This window comes from Limulus polyphemus, unplaced genomic scaffold, assembly GCF_000517525.1.
Source record: "Limulus polyphemus unplaced genomic scaffold, Limulus_polyphemus-2.1.2 Scaffold2116, whole genome shotgun sequence".
In the NCBI taxonomy this organism is placed as follows: Eukaryota; Metazoa; Arthropoda; class Merostomata; order Xiphosura; family Limulidae; genus Limulus; species Limulus polyphemus.
The window spans coordinates 129199-136325 of NW_013667726.1; positions in this window are offsets into that span (position 1 = coordinate 129199).

Here is a 7127-nt window from a genome sequence, read left to right on the forward strand (position 1 = left end):
AAGGCTCGAGTGTTTTCCAGACGCCCTATATTTTTTGTATATATAAGCCCGGCAAATAAAGCGGAGAAGAGAAGTGACGGCATAGATAACTGCAGACGGGGAAATATAGAGTCAGATAATCCAGTTCAGTGAGCGGTAGTGACCGTAAATAAAGTGCGTGAATCGTTGTGAATTATAGCGTGTGTTTAAGTTAAAGTGACTGTGGAAATTAAGTGTATTGCAAAGCTGTCTTGAGAAAGAATAAACCAGTTTTATTTAAGAAAGGACTTGTATCACTGAAGTTTCTCGGAAAGAATTTCTACGGAAAATTAACAAACGAACAGAGACGTAACAAAATAAACAAACAAATTCCGAGTTTATTGTTAATCACAAAGCCACATTGTAGATTATCCTTGCCGTACCCACCACAAGTATCGCAACCCGATATGTAGCATTGTAAATTCACAGACTTACCACTCGCAATCTGAGGGTCGCGGGTTCGAATCCCCGTCCCACCAAACATGCTCGCCTTGTCAGCCGTGGAAACGTTATAATGTGATGGTCAATCCCACTATTCGTTGTTAAAATAGTACCCTAAGAGTTGGCGGTGGATGGTGATCACTAGCTGCCTTCCCTCTAGTCTTACACTGCTAAATTAGGGACAGCTAGCGCAGATAGCCATTGTGTAACTTTGCTCGAAATTCAAAATACAAAACAAACAATTTCATGATTGCTAGTGTAAGAATACATGTATAATGAATAATTAGTGGACTAAAAGTGTTTCAGTGTTTCTGAATCTTTAACGTGATGTTCTAATTGTGTGTTCAGCACTTGTAAATCTCTGATCTAATCGGGTAAATAACGAATATTAAATTTCGATCAGGGCAAAATACCTACTTAAATCAAAACTTTGCGCGAAATTCAAAACAAACAGACTTACCACTGAGCCACTGGGGGTAGGAGGAGACAACACATAAGATAATAATATTCTTGTACAATATAGGAAGAAAATTGTCATTAAATTAACTCATCTAAGACGATGTTAAGCTAAAAACACGTTTAGAGAACAATTGGATGTTGTGATATTTATTCCTTTCTAGTTATGTATTAAGTGAAAATGAAAAACATCTGAAAGGCTCTTTACTACCTTTTAATCTAATGTATGTTTTATGCGTGTTTTTATATATAGTATTTAAACACAAGTTCATACTTTGGGGTTTGTGAATCCTGTACATTTCTTTCAGATATACAGTGAAAAGGTTGTGCTCTTTAATCAGCTACACAGATATAGTGTATATAGCAGATGGAGTAACAGTACCTCCAAATACTCAAGTGGTGTTCCGTGGTTTACTATGGATGAGTTATTTGCATCATTATCTTGTAACATGGTTATAGAATTCATGTATGAAATGAACTGTTTTCTTTCCAGAAAATAGACAGCGTTAATTCAGGCAGTTATCTGTCCAAGGAGGAGGTTCCAGTATTGGTTTGTAATTATGGGAAATCAGTTATCCAGCTTTATCCTGGAATGGTTTGGACATGGTAAGCAAAGTGTAAGTAAGCCATGCTAGTAGTAATGTTAGTTTCATCTGTCGCACTTCAACCAAAATCAAGAATGCAGCTACCAACACATCTAAGATCAATGATGGAGAATTTTGCAAAAAAATCTTGTTCCGTTGCAGCAAATGCAACCCAGTGACTTGTTGGTTGAATATGCTAATCTATTTGTGGGACCAAATGACCAATTGAGTTGAACAACAGTAATTGTCTGCAACATAAATACAGGTGATGCACCCCCAATAAAGCAACTTCCATGCTGTCTTTCTTGGAGCACTAGGGATGTAGCCACAGCTGAAATGCAGTGTATGTTGAAAGAGAAAGCCTTTGAAAATGGTTGGTTGTCTTTAGTAGTGATTGTCATGAAGGAGGAGCATATGTCAATGTTCTGTGTTAATCTTAGACAGGTTAATGTAGTAACTCGCCTTTCTTTTACTACGAAGAGTTGAATGTCCGAATATGTTAGAAGGTTCTATTTAACTAAACACTTTGAATCTGGCATCTGGATACTGACAAGTAGAGGTAGATATCGAAAGCAGACCTAAGACTGTTCATAGCATGACAGATGTCTTGTAAATGTTCTGGATCGTGTCATTCGGCCTGTATGATGTTCCCACCAGTTTGGAGAAGCTAATGGAACTTACACTAAAGGGGCTGCAATTGGAGAGGTGTCTGTATCTACATTAACAATTGATTCGGTGTTTGGTTTTCACAATGGAGTCTGCCACTTTGAATCTTAAAATAATATTCCAGTAGATAAATAAAGTAGGTCTAAAACTGAAACCAGTAAAGTGTTCACTCATGCACACTTAAGTGGAGTTTAATGGTCACATTGTTGGTAGAGATGGAGTTTCTACAAGTTCTGCTATGATAGCAGTTCCCTTGATTTTATATTGTATTACTGATGGTTTGTAGCTAACTTCTGAAAAATAGCAACACTATTGTCTGCTCTAATAAAATTGAGGTGCACTTTGGGTGGAGTGAGAAATATGATCAAGCATTCAGATATCTAAAGCTTGCTTTAGTGGATGCTCCAGTGCTGTCATGTCCACAATAAGGCAGTGAGTTGCTATTAGACAATAATATCAACGACAATGGTGTCAGGATGATCTTATCACAACTGCACAATTGAGTGGAAGATATAATCACATAGGTTAATTGTATGTTCATGGTCCCAAATGCAGATACTGTACGATGAATAGAGAACTGCTTGCTGTTATAGTATTCGTAAAATATTATCACAGCTAATTGTATAATAGAAGGATCACCATCCAGATAGACCATGCTTTGTTAAAATGGTTAATTAATTTTTAAAAAAGGAGAAAGATGTGGTATACACGTTGAATAACAACGTTACAAGAATATGATTTTGTCATATTGCATTGCCCAAGAAACAAGGATTGAATATATTACTGCACAGTGATACTATGCATTTGTGGAATGTTCTGACTCTGGACGTCTGTGAGATTTAAAGCAATTTCTGTCACAGCATCATCGAGTCATGTAGTAGAAGATTCTGCTAGTGGATGGATGCTGCAATTAACTCTTTGGGGGCAATGGGAAAAGCAGTTGAAGGACCGAACTGTATTATGGACATTCCTTGTCATACTACTGGATAGTGCCCATCCAGTACAAGTAAAGAAATGAAGCATGGATGAACGTAACCTGTGCACTTGCATAGTCAGTTACAGTTACAGAAGAGTATTGCAGTCTCGATCCAATTCTTTCATAGTGAAACTGAGAATTGACTCCATGATAACCAGATGGTAAGAAGAGAAATGAGGCTGGTTCAAAGATTAAACCATGATTACCTGTTCAATATAAATATATATGTTGGAGGTATCCCACACTATACAAAATATAAAATTCAAAAACAGCTAAAATGGAATAGAAAAATGCATCATTTAAACAACGCTTTCCCACTGTTAACGTGGCATCATCAGGTACTATACATTTTCTTTGAAAACAGGATTAGTAACCACTATCTAACAATATTAAACAAAGAAGCCTGGTTGTAAAAGTTTTTTCTTTATCATTATTATGATTATGTTTTATTTTAAATGAAAATATATACCAACTAGATTTTCTTTCATTTTACATTATGTAATTTATTAGTTTTTGATCATAGATCAGGGTTTTTCTTTTATTATTTCATTCTTATTTATTGTATTAGTTTTGAATGATAGTTAAAAGGTTGCTCATTGGTATGTTAGGAATGAGGGGAAGTGAACGTGCTTCTCGACCATGTCACTAATTTAAAGTTAATTGGTTTCAAATTTATATTTAATTCTCAGCTTGAAGAAAAAAGAAAAGTGTGGTATGCAGGCATACTATATATTTTATACTTTTTCATTTTGATATACACATTTTTTAAACTTTTAAGTGAGACTGAGTATGTGCAGTTTTTGCATAAATACGTGGTCAGAAAATCATTAAGCCGTAAGTTCATTCTACTTACCTTTGTTCCTCTGTTGTTCTCTTAGAGACAATACCTACTCCACAAGTGGGAATAACATAGCACATTATAGAAGGTCAACAACAGCAGTGTCCTTCACTGGCTGAGTATATTATATATATCTAAATATTATTGAGTGTGAATGACTAGTCACGTGGCTAGAACTATTTGTTATGGGTAAACTTGATGTTTCTTGTTAAATAAGAAGCAGTGAATTCACACAGTTATAACCTGGTTTCTAACATGAGTCAGTTGACAAGAAAATGCCTCGAAAGAAGAAAATATAGTGATTCACTGATCTTTTATAAGTTGAAAATTCTGTGCCCTTTGCAAGTACACGTACTGTTGTTGTTTGTTTTTTTTTTCTTTTGACATAACTAAAGATTATTCTTCACTTCACCAGTCTGTTTATTTTCTTAGCTTTAAACTCAGTCAGTTCAGCTAAATTCAGACTTACTCCGTAATCATCCTGGTCAATTATCCCGTTATTAAGCAGACCTACCTAATACTATTGGAGGAAATCAGTTGATCTGAGAAAACCACAGATTTACTCCAATTTGTACAATCTTATGAGAATAAAACTAATCCTGAACAGAAATAAATGGAAATGGCCTATTCTGCTATAAACATTCATCCAGATCACATTTTGTGTTATCAACTGCAAAGTACGTGCATATACATAGAATATAATGTACAAGACACACGAGGAAAAGCGGTCATAACATAGAAATCAGCCCAAATAACCATGTTTATCTTTTTCATTTTGTTATGTATGAGTTGTGAAAAACCTGCTGAATCAAATAAACGCAAAAACTAACTAGGAAAAAATTCTAGCAAAATGATACACATTTTGCCTGATATAAACATTCTACGTAATTTTCCAATCAGTGTTAGATAACAATTTCATTGGTGGACTCCAGACAATCTTGCCTAGAGGCAAACGCAAAGTCGCGTCAGTTAACGCACGTGCAAGTTTGCAAATTTGCTCAGAAAGTTTATACAAGCAAATGTTCATCAATCTGAATGCTCAGAAAGGAAGGATCACATATTCATTTCATTATGTTGGTTCACTGAAAATCCCAGTCATTATTAACAGTTGCATTCAACTCTGTATTTCCCTATGATTTTATGTAATAGCCCCAGATGTCTTAGGTGTGCATATAGTGACATAATCTGTCAACATTTCCATACTGTTGACTCGGTAATGCATGGCCAATTCTAACTGTGAATTTCCATACCATACAAATAGTGGTGGTAATGTCTATAAATATTACATTTACTAGCAGTTCTCTCTTCATCATACAGTATTGGTGCTCAGTAACAGTTAACACAGGACTTGCATACGTGATTACTCGCTTCATACCACCCTATACTTGTGGCAACTCCATTACCTTAGCAAGGATAATATCACACGGATACTTCACTCAAGGTACCCTTCAAAAACTGGAATCTGTCTTCACATTCCAAGCTCCACACAAACAATGTGTCAGCTTCAATCAATGCAAACAGTGGCATGGCTTTTTGGAAAAAATTGACGTAAACTTTCAATCATTCGACTTAACAACCAGAAAGCTTCAGATTTCTTATCTATAACCCTGAACTTTGGAGGATCTGTGGAAACTTTATCATTACTGACTATGCAACCAAACAACTCTAGTTCTGTGCACATGAGCATGCACTTTAAAGATTTCAATTTCAAGATTGCATCCTTGATACACTGAAATACCATTCTCACTTTCTCAGCTGTGGCTTGAAATGTGTGACCAAAGACAAGTATGTAATTATCTATGCATAAGTTCCACTAGCTTCTTAAAAGTAGTGTATACATTAATCTACATTCAACATCCAGTTTAACTTGTCAGTAACCAGAAACCACATCTAATGCATTCAGATGTTTATCTGCACATGGTAAAAAAAAATGTACTGATGTGTTTTATCTATATTTTCCTGACAGTTATACCTAAAGATGACTATGCACTCTGAAAAGACTATATAATTCCCTCCTTCAATATCCACTCAGTTTCATCACTGGCTATATTCCTGGTGCTCCAAGGAAACTAATGTGGAGTTGTTTTATCGGACGTACATCACCTTTACAGCTCCCTGAACAATATGCTGACTTCACATCTCTGTTTTAAGTTCAGGCTATTCGCAAAATCCTCAACTAGAGACATCAAATGCTCTGGAAGTCGTACAATTCTTGGTCGTTATACTATGTCTATGACATTAGCTATACGGATAGTTTCTAGCACTTCTGCTTCTGTTATCCTACTAATGACCATTCCAGCTGGAAGCTGAATAGCCAAATGCCCACAGTTACAGACTAGCACTGGTACAACTTCCAAACAAAAAACAGTGTTTCATGATGGCTCTAACACCACAGCCGATGGTGACAGTGCAGTAGACTACATTTATAGTAGACAACACTATATTGTGTAAGTGCTGAAGGAGTCCATAAACTCTAAAAATTAAAGAACAGCTAAAATGTGATAGAAAAAAATACAAGAAAGCAACTTTTCCATGGTAAAAAGATAAATTTCCCCACAACTGGAAGGCTATATCTCTTTACTATTTTGTACAACGTTCTTATGCGACTTAAAGCCAGGTACATATAGAATTATAGTCAACTAAATCATTTGAATAAATTTTCTTTTTTCTGTTAACTTATCAGTACTTAAGCATTTTCAATTCCACTAATAGCCTAATCATTCTTTTTTTACTAACACACTTTCTAGATAAAGTATTTTCTCATCTAGCTATTTTTGTACTACAAAATTTAGTTATAGTCAACAACATTATAATAATCCCTATTTCTTTAGCTTTATACTGATTGCAAGTCCAATAAAATATAAATCGGTATGTGTTGTATTCCAAAATAAGTTTGGTTTGAAAGCTTTATTAATTTTATCAACCATGAAATCTTAGCTGTTTTTTAATTTTTAAGTGTATGGGGTCCTCCAGAATTTAAATTATAAGTTTTTACAGTGGATAAATGACGTTGTGTGGTGCTCTACTGTGTTTTGTTTTGTGCTGGAGTGTTAACTGACGAGTTTCTTAGGACAGAATTTATTAACTTGCTATGGATCCTTCATCAAAGAAACGTTTAGGAACTTACAGAAAACCTTTTTAAGAGGTG